Below are 16,949 nucleotides of genomic sequence, written 5' to 3'. Positions count from 1 at the left end.
GAGGCTGAGATCTGAGGGTCAAGGTTCGAAGCCAGTCCAGGCAGGAAAGTCTGTGAGACTCTTACCTCCAATAAACTACTCAGAAAAAGCCTGAAGGGGCACTGTGGCTCAAGTGGTAGAGCACTAGCCTCAAGCTCTGAGATAGAGCCCAGACCCAGGGTTCAAGCCCAAGCACAGGCAGCAACAACAGAAACAAGTCAACAAGTCCAGCTTTACTTTAGGCATTCACCTTGCCCTTAGGGAAAGAAAGTTATAATTTAAATAGTCTAAAAGGCTTGCAACAATGGCTGCTGGCTCCCTGTGGTAGCAGTAGTTTGATATTTATTAGGTTTGATATTTATTAGGTTATTAGGTGTCTTCCCCTGAGACAGGCTGAGCAGTGTGAGTTGTGAGTTCACACTGGCCTGAGCTCATGATCCTCTTACCCCAGCCTCCCTCGTACTGGAATTACGGGGTGATACACCACACGTGGCTCCCTTAAACAGTTTCAAGTAAGCAATGCTTTGGAAGAGACGTACGGCAGAGGAAACTCAGTCCTTTCTTTCTGCACCTGGACTCCAAGCCCTCCAGCGCTTCCTCTGGGTGGGCTTGGGCGCTCTCAGAGGGGAGTGTCCTCATTTGCAGAGTGCTCTCCAATCTAGGTCCTGCAGTTGGTTAGAGCACAGGTTTGTCTACAGAGTTGGGGGGCCCTTGGAAACCAATAGTGAACCCCAGGAAGATAGGACTGAGTTAGCTCTGTGGCTGGCTGCTGCTTCAAGTCCCTGAACTCTGGCTCTACAGACCTTTGGTCCTTCCTTGGTCTTCTCTTCTGACTTATCTCTGTAGGCCAAGCTGGGCCTATGTGCTCTCCCTCCATGACTATCTCTACTGGCTTTGGCTTTCCCAGAATCCTGCCTGTCTGCCTCATGGAGCTCACGAGGCTCATCTTGCACTCACCCTGTGACCCAGCTTCCAAGGGGTAAAGTCCTTCAGGCCCTGGGACTCTTCCCTCCCAAACCACTTTCCCCAGAAGCAAGCAGCCAGGCCAGGCCCCTGTCAGTAGATCTCCTGGGTACTAGTGTAGTTAGATTTTTCAGTCTCTGTGAGCTTGGCAGTGTTTCTTGCCCTCTCTTCCAAGCAGTGGAGATACTATGAGGGTCTCTCTTTAAGATCTACTTAATAGCACTTGACACAAAAGCAAGTGCTCAATAAATGTTATTATTTTATGGACCACTGGGAAGCTAGCTGGAGTGTGTTGAGGGGAAGTTTATTTCTTCACAGTTTCCCTCAACGGAACTTAAAGAGGAGAAAGCCATTTGGCCACATTTTGCCTCTCAACAGTGATAGGAAGGCAGTCTTGTCCATATGTTGGGCTGTTTGTGTTTTAAGAAGTGTGGCTAGGCTAGGTGCTGGCGGCATCCTAGCTATTTCAGGAGGCTGAGGTGTGAGAATCAAGTTAGGAAGTCAGTCTAGGCAGTGAAGTACCTGAGATTCTCCAAGAAGTTGGTAGTAGAGCTGTGGAGTGCCAACCTTGAACAAAAAAAAAAAAACTAAGGCATAGCACCTAAGCCTCCCCCCCCCTTCAGGCCTCAGCATCAGCATGCGCGCACGCGCGCGCGCGCACACACACACACACACACACACAAGGAAGTGTGGCTGTAGCCCAGTGGGCACTACCAGTCCCTGATGCTAGCCAGCCCTCTCGGATGGGCAGGCGCACGAGGCTTCTTCTCCATGGGGTTCCATCTCTGGCTAGGATGAAGTGGGATAGAGGTGCAGCCTAGTAAATTCCAAGGCCACTACTGTCAGTCACTCACATCCTCAGGGCCTCCTCAATGTGGCCTTGCCAATGCCACACATCTGGAAGTCAGGCGCAGGTGGGTGCAGGAGCCCCCCTCTCCTGCCCTCTAAGGGTCGCAGCTTCCTGGTAGAACGCATGGGTCCACCCCCACTCCCCTAGACTGGGTAGATCACAGCCTTTCTTGAGAGCCAGGTCACTAGTCTAGGACAGGAAGCCCCGCCCCCGCCCTCACCCTTTCCGGCCGGGCCTCCTCCTGCCTCCTCGGGGGCCTCTTCCTCTGTGCCTCACACAATGGCTCCTGAAGCTTTCTTCTTCCTCTCACAAAGGAACCACATGGCTCTATTATTCTACTCTCTTCCCCTGATTTATGACAACAATGCGGAGCTTGTCAGGGGCTCCCAGGCGTGGGCCTTGGTATGAAGACGCATCTGCACTGAAAGCCACTCTCTGGGAGCTCGGGATGCCAAGTGTCACCAGCAATTTTATCTCAGAGAAAAAGGGGCAAGTACAAATCTGGGGGGCATTGGACATCAAGCAGCTGGTGCTTGCTTGCCTTTGCGCTGAGATGGAGACCGACTGGTGGAGGAAGGAGACAGAAGAGTTTTCTTTAACACTCCCAGAGAAGGGTACTGCCCAGGAAGAGCTAGGAATTAACAGGGGACAGTGTGTGTGCTGAGGACAGGAGCTCCAGCCCTGTAGCTCGTGAGTGAGGCCAGGCTTGGCTCACCTGGAGGGACAGGCAGGGCACATCTGCTCAGCAGGCTGGCTCTGGACACTGAATCTCCATCACACCCACACATTCCAGCACCGGACACCACACTGGGGTGACCTCCCCTGCCCAATTGCATAACCTCTGTCCACGTGCCCCATCATTACACCACAAGCAGACTCACCACCTAGACAACAAGATTTCCCACCAACAGCTCCTGCAGCTGGTAGGGACTCATAAAATGAAAACACCCAATGAAAGGGTTCCCACAGGCTTCCGAAATCCCCCACTCACACCTCCATGTACTCTCACCCCACCCACAATTCACTCGCCCAGGCTGTAGACACAAAGACAGGCCTGGCTACTCTATCCTTTCCTGCCTGGGGCTATCTTCAAACCACGCCCCTCCTGTATCAGCCCCCTGAGTAGCTAGGATTACAGACGACAGCCACCAGATACTCCTTTTAGGATGGTCCTTAGCCAGGATTTGGCAGGCTAGGAAAGCCTGTGTTATCATTCCTGTTTTGCAGATTAGAGACTTAAATAAATCTTGTGCATTCCCTGGTCACATCTGTGGCAAGAGGTTGTGTTGGTGTGGGTCCCCTAGCTAGCTGTTTTTAAGAATAGTAACATTTCCTCAGTTGCTTACGTAGACAGAAAAGAGTTATCTGAGCTTTCACCAGAAATCTCTTCCACTCATTGAAAGGTGTTGAAGGGCTGCCAGGGCAAAAAGACAGAGAAATAGAGATCCATAGCTGCCAAGAAGAGAACCCTGTCAGCCTGTGACACCTCGGTAGTTGGCTCAGATCCAGCTCTGATGTTTGAAAAATCAAAGTCGCCATGGGTAAAGGTCATCAAAGCACATTCCACCCACTGCCACGGCCTGGATTATTTTTAACTTTCAGGCTCTTATCAGTGTGTTGCTTCCTGGTCTCTACGTGGTTATCATCAACAGAGGCTCAGTCACCCAGGGTGGAGCCAGGCACACCTGGGCTGCAAGAAATGTGGTACCCTGGGCCCTGAAGGAGGCATCTGCAGGAATTGTCAAGAGGACTCCGTGGCAATCTAGGAACACCAACAGCATGGAACGGACTCTGGAACAGGAAGGTAGTCACATAGGTTATGGGTTGAATGCAGCCAGTGATCCATACGCTGAAGTTGTAACCATGGCTCCTCCAAACACACACACACACACACACACACACAGAGAAATGTAGAGGTGCACGCACATACACGTATGTGAGTGAAGATATGTGTGTGAACACTGTATGAAGATGAAAGCAGAGAGATTAGAGTGACAAGAAATACCTTATTAGTAGCTCTTCTTAATAGCAGAAGCCAAACAATTCAAAAGATTGCAAGTATACACCAGAAGGTAGAAAAGAAGCATAGAATTGAACAGAACAGCCTCCCTCCCAGCCTCCGATGGAACCAACTCTGCCACCACCTGCACCGCAGACCTCCAGCCTCCAGAATGGGCACAACGTATTTCTGTTGGTTAAGCCACTTAGTCTGTGGTACTCCGTCATTTGTGCCTGCTGTCATCTCAAAGTCCTTGGGGACCTCAGTCTCACCAGTTTGCAGTTAAGTGTTCTTACCATGAGTGAGTTTTCTAAGTTCTGGGAGTGCTGGATTGTGTGCCTCCTGTGAACTCCTCTGGCCTGGAAATTCCAGGCCTATTCAGCCAGTCAGTCAAGCAACAAACCTTCGCTGGCCTTGCCAGACTTAGAGTAGGTATTGATTAATGCTATGTAGGTTGATTTACCTACACACAACTCTCCGAAGTCCCCAGAGATACTGATGGGCAGCGGGACCCACAGGCCCAGGCTGAAGTAGCTGTGCATCAGACACAGCTCAGGGTAGTAGAGTTTGGGGAGCTTTCCAAAGCAAAGAAGTCAGAAGGTACTGATGGAGATCTTTTTCCATGAGCTTCGCTTCAGGCAAAGGCTAGTTTCCTACCTCAGCCTTGGACACAAGATGAGATTTGCTATGGCAGGAGACTCAGGGTCACTTCTGGGGACAACCCCCCCCCCCCCGCCCACTACCCTCTGGCTCATATGACATCTTTCTTACTTGTGGGGTTTCTTTTGTTGGTTTTGTTGCCGGTCCTAGGGCTTGAACCCAGGGCCTGGGTGCTCTACCTCATGAGCCACAGCACCACTTCCGGCTTTTTCTGAGTAGTTTATTGGAGATGAGTCTCATGGGGACTTTCCTGCCTAGGCTGGTTTTGAACCTTGATCCTCAGATCTCAGCCTCCAGAGTCGCTAGGATTACAGGCGTGAGCCACTGGCACCTGACTTTTTCTGACTTATTTTCCTACAAGTAGAACCCTGATCGAGGCCCAGTTGGTAGGCCAAGAAGGGCCATGACTCACCAGAATTGCCATGGGAATTACAGTCACACTGGCCCTGCCCGGCCCCTCCCAGTGCACTGCCTCTGCCCCCGCCTCCTGCCCCAACACACTCACAGTTGCATCAGCTGAATGGTCACACTGGGACTGAAAAAATACCACAGGGGAGGTGGGGCCCCCCAGCCCCGCCCACTTCTGCCTGGGTTATCTGGCTCTTCTCTTCCTGCCTGAGCTTGAGTCCAACATCCTCTAGAAATTCCAGAGGGAGGATTTGTCCCCCACCCCCGCCCCACCCCCACCCCAATCTTCTCTGCCCCCTCTCATTCCACAGAGAGGAGGCCTCCATCGAGACACTTAATCTCTTTAAACTTCAGATTTCTTAGCCATAAAGGGAAGGAGTAACATCGGATGCTTAGAACAGGGAGTACAACAGGGAGTGGACTAGCAGGCGCGCGAGCGTGTGAACTTCTCTTTTATGACGGCTGTGATGCATTTCCTAGACTTGTACAGCGTTGCACGAGGCTTATTCCGTCACCAGCCTGCACATTCCAATCCATTGCAAGGCAGGAAACATGACATCAATTTTACCTGCTTTCTTGGGATTTTGCAGCCCATGACTTTTGATGAAGGAATTTGGGCTGCTACAAGCCGGCTCATTCATTCCACAAGTATGTACTGAGAGGAGGTGACGCGTGCTTGGCAGTTCCGAGGGCTGCAGTGGGGATGAGGCTGAGAGGCGGTCCCTTTCATGCTTTGCCTGTGTGTCTATATAGTTATTGGACCTAGCAGGGCTGGAGGTGATGTGGAGGGGTGGGGGGAGATGGGAAGGGCCCAGGGAATTGGGCCAGCAGCAGGGGGGGAGGGGGGGCGTTGGATCCCAGCTTTACCTCTCCTAAGTCTTGTGACCTCTGCTAAGTCAGTTAGCCTTACAGAATCTCAGTTTTCTCCTCCACAAAATGGACACAGCCATGCTTAGCTGAGATCTCCTGGAGTTGATATCAGGCCCTGTGTGTAAAAATAATCCTCGGAATAATCATGTTTTCCTATTTGCTCATGCGTTTATTGATTCACTCATTGATTCATTCATTTATTCATCTCTCTTCCTACCCATTCAACTAACATCGTTTGAATTCTTTACTACCTTTGGGGAAACTATAGAAGGAGCTATAGCTACAAAGGAGCCCAGACAGCAGGCCAGTGATCTCGCCAGGACTCAACAGTGAAGACTTCTATCCAGCTCCAAGTCCTTGATGTCTCTGTGTAGCCAGCGGACAGGAAGTACCAGAAAAGTTCTTGAGAGGTCCTGAGCCTTCCTCCTTCTAACCCAGTTGACAAGTGGTCTCTCTGGTCCAGGTTCAAAGCAGCCCAACCTCTGGCCAGGCTCCCATTCTGGACCTCAGCCAGCTTACTCAGCCCTCGGGATGGAACTTGTAACGCTCTGCTTCCCATTCCCCCAAAGACCAGCTCTGAAAGAAGGGGGCGGGGTGGGCTTCAGGGAGCAAACTCACACTTCAGACAGGAAGTGGGAAGAAGACCTGGGCCCAGCCACATCCTGCCTCTTCCTTCAGAAAAGCACCAAGCGCTACAAATCTCCCCTGCAATCCTCTGCTTAGTTCTCTCTGGACAGAAGTAGAGAAAGGATAGTGGCTCCTAGCTGCAAGGAAGTCTGGGGGAAAGGGAGCGGGATTCTCACAATTCCCTAAGGCCAAGGGTCAGCAAATGTTTCTGGAAAGAGCTAGATTGTAAATATATTAGACTTTGTAGGCTAAATAGTCTCTGTGATAACTACTCAACTCTGCCTTTGGCATGACAACCACTACATATAAGATGTAACTGTGACTGTGCGTTAATAAAACTATGAATATGTGCTGCTGGAGACTAGGGAAAAAACTATAAATACATGTTTGAATTTCCTATAATTTTCACGTCCCACTAACATTTCTATTTTCTTCAACCATTAAAAAAAACAAAAACCACTAAGAAATCTTTTTAGCCCAAGTTGTAGAGAGCAGTGTTGGCCCTTAGTAAAATAAAAGCTCAAGGACAGCAGCACCCAGGCCCTAAGTTCAAGTCCTAGTACCAGCTCAAAAACAAAAACTAGCCTGTGATTGTGTTGGTAATCAGGCTTTATTCAGCCACTGAAGACTTGAGGACAAAGATCTTGTACTATTTCCCTTTCCATTTTCATGTTTGAGTGAGATTCTGTCCTCCCAAGCTCTGGCATCTCCAGCTTCTCCTCTCACCAAGCTTCTGCTTTCATCCAGCTTCTCCTCCCATCCGCCTTGTCCACTGCAGAGCTGGGTGTACTGTGACTCAATAAACGAACACTGTAGCAGAGACATTTCCCATCCCCGCCCCCACCCAGAGCATCCTGGGAATACACTGTTCCCCATTTTCCAGAAGCACCCTCAAACATTTCCCTCTACATCCTGTTCTCCTTGTCACTTTCAATCTGGGTAATTAAACTCAACACCTCCAGGGCGATTAAAAATTAATTTGGCATTCAACAAGCCCGGAAATGAAATTCAGTGGGAAACACACTTGGCAAGCCCTGTTACAAGTAATTAGAAAATGGTCCTGCTGGGGAAGATGGCTAACTAAGTCATCAGGGCAGCCGTAGAGGGGGTAGCCGGAGCGGACTGGCCAGGTTACAGGGCAACGAGCCACTTGCCGACTTCTCCTTACTCACTTAGACTCAACTGATGCTGACAGTTGGGAGGTTAAAAAAAAAAAAAAAAGCTATGGGTTAACAAGGAAGGAGTTGTACTTCTAGATTGCTAAGACGTCACAGGTTCTGCTTCTGGCCAAGCTTGTTTGTGTCGGTGCCATGGCGTCTGTGCAGCTCACTTGCCCGTCCCCTCCCCCCCAGCCTCTGCCACCCCATCCCTCCTCCCCCTCAGCCTTCCCATCGACACAGGCTCCTCCCGGCCCCTTCTGCACCTGCCGCCTTCCAGCATCTCCTCTCCTGCTCCGTGCTCAGCCTTTCCTTCCCTTTCTCTTCACTCCTGGTCACTGTCCCCCCCCGGGAGTGGCCTCCCCACTGCAGGCTAGCCACCTCCCTCCACCAGGTCTTCCATACTCCTGTCTCCCAGGCAACAGTCCCGTGGCTTGAGATACCAGCCTGGAGGCTGATATTCCCGGATGCCACCAAAGGGCATTTCCTTTTCTTGTCTCGGAAGCCACCAGGGGCCTTCACACCTCCTATGCCATTCAACATGCCCATCTGGCATCTGAAGCCTGTGGGCAGCCGGCAGGAAATAGCTAGTTAACCCTTGAAGGTTAGGATGCCCTTTTTTTTTTTTTTTTTTTAGGCACTGAGGAGCCTGTGAGAAGTACTTGAGTGAAGTATAGCATTACCAACTGTTTGTTTTCCTGCTTATGTGGTACAGGGAAATCGAACCCAATGGCTTCATACATGCTAGACAAGCACTCTACCACTAAGCCACATTCCCAGCCCCTCTGGAGAGTATTTCTGATTCTTTAATCCCAGCCTCTTGAATAGACTGTAAACTTGAGGAGAAGAACGGAGTCTGTGGGGTTCTCAATGTGATAGGGGAATTACTAGCTGGCTTGCAGCCCAGCCTGCTACTCACTGGTTCTTTGATCTCAGACAAGATATTCCTCCTTCTGGTGCCACGATGTTCTCATCTCTGAAACAGAAAGGAGAAAAACTCCTTCAGCACATGGTTGGCAGAAGAACAGATGAGATTGTACATAATATTTAACGTCATCGCCAGCACATAGGAAATGGTCAGTAACATCAACTGGACAGATAATGCACTATCTCCCCAACCCCTCCTCAAAATTTAGCAGCTTCAGGAATCAGCAATCAGTTAGTTGTTAAGTTCCTGTGAGTTGATAGTCTGGTGAAGATTTAGTTGGGTGGCTTGTAGCTACAAGTGGTTTTGGTTGAGGTAAGCCAACTAATGGCTGGGGACTAGGGCTCTATAATGTCCCAGCACATTTGACTGGTCATAGCGGAGGAGGTCACTCGGGGCACCTTGGCTCCCATGCAGGTGACCTGCACAGGGAAAGCTGGGTCGCAATATGACACTGGTGAAAGCCAAATGTCAATTTCACAGCATGGGTCAAAGTAAGTTGCCAGCTCAGCCTAGGGTTAAAGGATGAAGACAGTTAGGTGGAGATATCAAGACTTCTTGGCCATTTTAAATTTTCAGCCTTCTTTCCTTCCTTCCTTCCTTCCTTCCTTCCTTCCTTCCTTCCTTCCTTCCTTCCTTCCTTCTTTTCTTCCTTCCTTCCTTCCTTCCTTCTTCCTTGCTTCCTTTTATTGTGTGCCAGTACTAAGGTTTAAACTCAAGGCCTCCTGCTCTCCCTTAGCTTTTTCATTTGAAGCTGGTGCTCTACCACTTGAGCTACAGCTTCATTTCTGGCCTTTTGGTGGCTAAGTGGAGATAAGCGATCCACATATTTCCCTGCCTGGGCTGGTTTCTAAACATGAGCCTCAGATCTCAGCCTCCCCAGTAGCTAGGATTATAGATGTGAGCCATGGCATGGGTATCTAGTAGATGCCTTTTAAATACATGTGTATTGAATAAATAAATAAGTGGAGTCAAGTAATGCCTGCAAGCTGAGTCAGGAAGTCTGTGGCCAGCCTGAGTGGGAGTTGAGTCTTCTCAGCAAGATCTTGTCTTAGAAAACATGGGGTTGGGGACATGGCTCAGTGGCAGAGCACTTACCTATCATGTGCAAGGCCTAGATTTGATCTCCAGCGCTGAAAATAAAAAGGGTTCACAGAGGAAAACATAAAGAGAATTGACTTGTTCAAAGTCACACAGCAAGCAAATCAGAAGTAGGTCTCCTGGTACCTTATGCACTCAGACAGCTGCCTGAGGTGGGGTTGAATTTTCTAAATAGTTAACTCACTTCTCAGTTTCCTGTAACTAAAGACTTTGAGAAGGAGAGAAGGGCTCATTTCTTATTCCCCAGGACATAAGAGTGTCATCAGCAGTCCTCAGGTCCCATTGGATGTGGGTGGGGGTCAGGGTGGAAGGTCAAAGACCAAGGCAGACCCCAGATGGCCTGTTCATCTTCCCATCAGTGAGACAGGCATGCAGGCACGCATGCGCACAAACTCACGCTCATTCCTTGTTCCCTTCTCTCTTTAAGGCCTGGGAGGAAGCTCCCATCAGATTGGATGTTGGGCTATATTGCTCTGGTTTGGCGGGAGCGGCCATGTCATGGCTTTGGAATGGTTAGCTGTGGGGGAAGGGAGCAGTGTGAAAGTCAGCTGTTCCCGGAAGTGTTGTGAAATGCACACTTGCATTTCTGTGACCAGGCCCCTTCCTGTTGTTTCAGCACCTGGGGGAAACTAGGGCCAGCAGGCACCCCACATCCTCCATCTAGAAGAGTTCCTTGGGCCTGCTGAGTCACTTACCTGCTGTGGGAGCACATTTATTTTTAGCCCGAGGTAAATGAGCTCTGTAGTCACCCAGACCACAATTCCCCCGGTGTCTCTTTGTCATCACTGTTGTGACTAGATGGGGCCACACTGCAGAGGCTGCCCCTCCTCCCACCAAGGTATCCTCCATCTCTTCACTCTCCTTCCCTGAGGAGCCACACTGCCAGGCAGTTATTCACGTGACCCCAGAGAGAGTGTGGCAGAGCCTGGATCCCATCGCTGGAGGGGTGGGCCAGCCCTTAGGGCAGAGTTTCCCATGCCACTGATTCAAATTATAGTCAGTTTATTATTCTGCCCTTGTGGGTGCCATTGTTTAGCAGCTAAGATTACTGGGGGGGGGGGGGGGGGGGGGGATGTCAGCAGCCTGGCTGAAGGCAGACTCTGCCATTTACTAAGTGACTCAAGCAAGCCCCTCAACTCTTCCGAGACCTGACCTCTCAGCTCCTGGGCTAATACCCCATCTTCCTAGATATCAGAGCAGGAAGGGCACGTAGATGTCATTAAGTCAAGCCCAGTGGCTTGAAGGTGGCAGAGGCCTGCTGGGGACAGGCACCCAGAGACATTGTTCAGCCAAAGCCACCTCTTAGGTTAAAAACCAGCAAGAAGCAGGAGGCTTAGAAGAAGACTTCTGCTGCTCAGAACAATCTACACCTGAGCCTACATCCCAGTACCTGGAACCCAGTGCCTGCTCTCTGGGAGACCTTGATGCAGGAGGAGATGACCACTGATGCCCAGAGTCTCAGGACAGGCCCAGTGCCCTCATTGGTGGAGAAGCTAGGCCCACAGCCCAACATGCACAGCTCAGCTTCCACCTGTGGAAGACCAGCCAATAAAGCGCTGAGTCACCTCAGGCTGGCCTGCACTCCCTCTGTAACAGGGGTGCCAGCCCAGGGTGGGCTAAGTCCACCTGTGCCAACAGGCCTATGATGACCTGCAAGCTCCAGGGAGAACAATAGCACCCCCCACCCCCTGCAGGGGGGTTGTCAATGGCTGCCCTGTGCATTGTAAGCAGGCTCTATGATAGGCAGTAAATGGGTCCGGTCCAGCTACTTTGATGAATGCTATTGTGAATATGACTTATTTTTACTTCCTATTCTTGCATTTGTGGGGTATCCTGGGCATGCCAAGGAATGGTACTGGGGAGGGGGGTACAGGGAAGGAGAGGGAAGGACTGTATAAAAGGGGAGGGGGCCAGGATGTGCGAGCCAGTGGCTGACTCTCAAACAACCAAAGCAGCCCCATTGGGATCGCGACAGAGGGCCACCTCTTTAACAGAAGGGCTCTAGAAGGGCACGCTGGATGAATGAGTCACTTTGGGGATTATTTTAGCAAGTTCTCTTCTGGTTATGAACTTGAACACACTCAGCTGGGTGCCGGTGGCTCATGCCTATAATCCTAGCTGCTCAGGAGCCTGAGATTTAAGGATAATGGTTTGAAGACACCCTGGGAAGGAAAGTCCATGAGATTCCTATCCCCAGTGAACCAGCACAAAGCCCAAGTAGCACTACAGTTCAAGTGGTAAAGCATTAGCCTTGAGTGAAAAAAAGCTAAGGGGCTCTAAAATATAACAGTAAAATATACTCATTATAAAGAATTTGGAAAAATACTGAACAGATGTGGAAATAAATGTCACCTGGAGCTGGACACTAGTAGTTCACATCTGTAATCCTATATACTCAGGAGCTTGTGATCTGAGGATTGCAGTTCAGTCAGGACTATGTGGAAAATGAACTATAAAGGTAGGTGCTGGTAGCTACGCCTGTAAGCTACTCAGGAGGCTGAGATCTGAGGACTGTGGTTCAAAGCTAGCCCTCCCAGGGAAGGAAAGTCTTTGAGACTCTTATCTACAATTAGCCACCAGAAAACTAAAAGTAGCATTGTGGCTCAAAGTGATAGAGCACTTGCCTTGAACAAAAGAGCTCAGGGATAGTGCCCAGGCCCTGAGTTCAAACCCCATAGCAGAAAGAAAGAGAAAGAAAGAAGGAAAGAAAGAAAGAAAGAAAGAAAGAAAGAAAGAAAGAAAGAAGAAAGAAAGAAAGAAAAAGAAAGAAAGAAAGAAAGGAAGGAAGGAAGGAAGGAAGGAAGGAAGGAAGGAAGGAAGGAAGAAAGGAAGGAAGGAAGGAAGGAAGGAAGGAGGAAAGAAGGAAGGAAGGAAGGAAGGAAGGAAGGAGGGAAGGAAGGAAGGAAGGAAGGAAAGAAGGAAGGAAAAAAGAAGGAAAGAAAGAGAGGGAGGGAGAGAACTAAAGAAAAGAAAGTGAATTATACAACTTGTAGATAGGGTTGGGAGAAGGAAACTGGGAGAGAGCGGAAGAAGGGGTGACATTGTCCAAAAAGAAATGTAATCTTTCTTTTTTTTTTTTTTTTTTTGCTGGTCCTGGGGCTTGAACTCTGGGCCTGGGTGCTGTCCCTGGGCTTCTTTTGCTCAAGGTGAGGACTCTACCACTTATGCCACAGTACCACTTCCTGCTTTTTTTTTTTTAAGCAGTTTATTGGAGATAAGAATCTCACCCAGTTTCTTGCCTGGGCTGGCTTTGAACCATGATCCTCAGATCTCAGCCTCCTAAGTAGCTAGGATTACAGGCATGAACCATCAGCACCTGGCAGAAATGTACGCTTTACTTGACTTATGTAAGTATAACCCCTCTGAACATCACTTTCATAATAACAATTTACAAACTTAAAAAGAAAAAAAAGCACACAGGAAAGTCCCAGACTTTTACTCTAATTAGCTACCAGAAAGTCGGAAGTAGAGGTGAGGCTCAAGTTGTAGAACATCAGCCTTGAGTGGCTGGGAATATTTGTTTGTTCTCATTGGGTCTCGCTGCCCCACTTATAAAGTCCAGATGACACTAGGTCACTGTGAAGATTCCACAAGCTCTGGGAGGACTACAGACAGCTAAGAGCCTAGCCGGCAGGCGCTCCATAACATTGAGAGAACAGAGGACCAGAGCACAGACAGCCCTGGGGCTAGAGCTGTGGGAGCCAGTGCTGCAAGGGAGAGATAAAAGCAAGGTCCAGCAGAGAGCATCTCCTGGACCGGAAGCCAGGTTGTTGTGCAGAACAGTGCCTTGGGCTTTCAGGAAGGAAGAGGTGGTAACAGTAATGATTCCTGGGGCCAAGGAAGGGCTTGAGGCCCAAAAAGTCCCATAGTTGCAGCAGTGATAGGAATAGAAGCCGGGATCTAAGAGGTCAAGGTGTGGTGGAAGATGAGGAGGAAGTCTAGTGGTAAGTTTTACAAGTTGTTCCAGAAGTTGGGCAGTGGAAAGAAACAGGGAGGTCCTAGATGAAGGTCACAAAAAAGGGGGAAGTAGATGTTTTATTTTGTTTGGGTCAGTGGGTATTTCAATGTGTTTATAGAAAAGGAAATCATTTTCCAAGAAAAGAGGTGACAAGAGGCTAGGAATATGGCCTAGTGGTAAAGTGCTCGCCTCGTACACATGAAGCCCTGGGTTCCATTCCTCAGCACTACATATATAGAAAAAGCCGGAAGTGGTGCTGTGGCTCAAGTGGCAGAGTGCTAGCCTTGAGCAAAAAGAAGCCAGGGACTGTGCTCAGGCCCTGAGTTCAAGCCTCAGGACTGGCAACAAAAACAAAAACAAACAAGAGGTGACCAAAGGCACAATTTATCTCTACTAGATTTCAGTTTCCTCATTTTAAAAATCAGAATGTGGATAAGAAATCTTGAGAGTCTGTAAGTATTCTTAGCTCTTCCAGCATCCATCCTTACATTCATCTGTGCATACATAAATATATATGTACATACATACATATACCCCTCTATTCACCTACCTACCCATTAGCCCTCTTCATCCATTCAACCATCTATCAATTCATCTACTTACTTGATCCATATACCCACATATCTATTCATTCATCCATGTATTTCACCCATTCATCCATCCATCCACCCACAGATGCATCTATTTATCTACCTACTTCACCCATTCATCTACGTGTACCACCCACCCATCCATCCACCCACCCATCCATCCATCCATCCATCCATCCATTCACTCATTCAATTTTCTGGTGGTCCTCTAGTCTGAGCTACTTTCTAAGAGAGGAACTACAGAGGAGAAGAGAGAGAGACAGAGATAGAGAGTGAAGAGAAATAGAAACAAGGGCCTTGGAAGAATGTAGAAGATAATCAGGCAATGACTTCACAAGGTAAAAAAGGTACCTAACACCTTAGAGCCATTTGATACCACATCCTGGCATTTGCCCAAATTCCTACCTGCCTCTCCCTGGTCTGCTACCACCAGCCTTTGGGAATCTGCCTTGCTTCCCTAGTCCACTGAGTTTTCCAGCCCCATGTGGCAGCCCATGTAGACAATCAGAGAAATAATGCCTGTCCTGTCCATTCATCCATGAGTATTGCAGAGCCACAACTCTGGGACAGAACAGCAAGCCAAACAGAATCCCACCACCACCACCACCCCGCCAACCTCCCTCCTCCCTGCCTGCCTCCAGTAGTAGGTTTTGAATCAGATGATCTCCAAAAGCAAGTCCACTGAACAGACATAGACTTGAAGTCATAGCAGTGGTCGGAGAGAGCTGGCTTTCCCCTGGGCAGGGCACAGAGGCAGCCTCTGGGAATGAGAAGGAGCTTGGATCTGCAAGGAGGAGGGGGCTGGTATTCCCTATGAGTCCTGGGATATAGCCAGACACAAAAGCAGAAGGAGGGAGGGAGAAAGGGAGGACGACAAGGGCCTGAAAGATGGGCAGTGAGGATGAAGGTTGTCTAGATTTAACCATCAGGCTAGGCCAGGTGACCTGATGAGGAAACTTCTTTTTCTGAGCGATAAGAAGTACTAGAGTTGTTAAAACTAGGGAGCAGGGCGTGATCAGGTTTGGGGCTCAAATAAATCACCTTGGCAGGTAAGCTGCAGATTACTCCAAGTAGTTTGAACCTATTACACAATAGTGTGGTTTGGGGGATGACTTTCTACCCTCTATGTAAGACATTTCTGCAATAAAAAATAGCTTATACTATTTTTTCTATCAGGAAAACGTACTACAGATCATATAAGATTATAAAACTGCTCCTTTCAGAGGGCTTTTCCTGGGGTTCTCTCTGGGACTGGGGAACCCTCCTTTCCAAAAGGCCTCAGAGAAAGGAGGAGGCTATAGGCTGGACTAGACACAACTTCCTCATCTTTATTCCAAGCTAAGTCAGCAGCAGCCACCTCCCAGACAAACCCCAAAATCTCCCTCTGAGCAGCCTTGCGCACTGGGGCTCCTCCCTGGGGGACTGTTATTCCCAGTCCCTTGCAAGAGCTGGGACTATGGGGAGTGTTTTGGTGACAGTGCCCAGCAACCAGGGCAGGGTATGAGAGGGAGGTTAGAGTCCCCAGGAGGAAGCTCTTGCCCAAGAAATCCCCTGCTCCAAGGCTCAAGAGGGGAGCATAAGCAGGGGAGTCTTTCCTTTACCCCAGTCCTGAAGCAGGCTAGCCCCCACCCACCCATGTGCACATAGCCAGAGACTTGCAGGCAGGGTGGGGACATGGGAGGCTTTGGTCTCCTTCTGCCCCTTCATGGGCAGCCTTGGTGACTTCTCAGCAGTGGAGCAGCAGGATGGGGTCCCCGGGGTGGGAAGAACTCCCTTTCCTCCTCCCCCTCCATTGGTCAGCAGGTGGCCTGTAATCTGGGTCACAGAGCCAAGGTCTTCCAGAGCAGCCTGCCCTCGGAAGCCTGCTGGGCACTGCACTCTGGGCCCTCCTGGGAGAAGAAGACAGGGACACTTGGAAAGATGATTGGTTCCCCCTGGGTGCCCCAGCCTGAGAGCTACAGTCCAGATCTCAGATTGTAGAGATCAAGAGAAGGAGGACAGAAAACGGACACATCTAATCTTGCCCCAGAGGTGCCTCTGTTTCCTCACTGGGAAATGAAAATGATGCTGTCTCCATTTCCCTACACGATCGCTAGGATTGAATGGGGGGCAACTAGCACAGAGCCTGGTGCCTGGCTCTCCCCTCCACCTCTGTGACCCATTTCCCCTCCCCCACCTCCCCTGTGTCCAGGAATCCAGATGTAGTTGAGCAGCCAGGGGCAGGCCCCCAGTAGACCACTTCCCCTCCTGGGTTTCAGGTTCCTTGTTTTCTGAAACTGGGAGCTCTGTGGAAAGGTCAAAGGCAGGAAAAGCAGTCATTTCTGATGCACCTGCAGTTTGGGCCTTATACAAGGTAAGACACAGCACAGGCATGGGGAAGGGGTGATGGAGGGTTGGGGAGAGAAAGAAGGGAGGGTAGCCGTGGGGATCTTTGATGGGTAACTTGGGAAGTAGTCTCCTCACCTTCACCCCGTAGAAACCTGCTTTCCAGACCTCTACTCTAGAAAATGCTAGCAAAAAAATCCATGAAGATACACCCAAAAGCCTGGTTGTCACAAGACTGCTTATCTTAGTAAAGTTGGGAAATAACTCAAAGAAACATGTGCAGCTATGGCAGGTGCTGGTGGCTCATGCCTGTGATCCTAGCTACTCAGGAGCTGAGATCTAGGACTGAGGACTGGCTCTGAACCGCAACCCTCAGATCTCAGCCTCCTGAGTAGCTAGGATTACAGGTGTGAGCCACTGGTGCCAGGTTCCCATTTGGATTTCTTAGAGCTAGCATGGACTACATCTGATTTAAACCTGGTCCCCAAAGAAACAAGAAAGAAAGCAGAGGGGACCAAATGGTCAACTTTGTCCTGG

The sequence above is a fragment of the Perognathus longimembris genome, chromosome 2, assembly GCF_023159225.1.
Source record: "Perognathus longimembris pacificus isolate PPM17 chromosome 2, ASM2315922v1, whole genome shotgun sequence".
Taxonomy (NCBI): domain Eukaryota; kingdom Metazoa; phylum Chordata; class Mammalia; order Rodentia; family Heteromyidae; genus Perognathus; species Perognathus longimembris.
The sequence above is the reverse complement of the archived record's forward strand: the minus strand, read 5'-3'. Positions refer to the sequence as shown.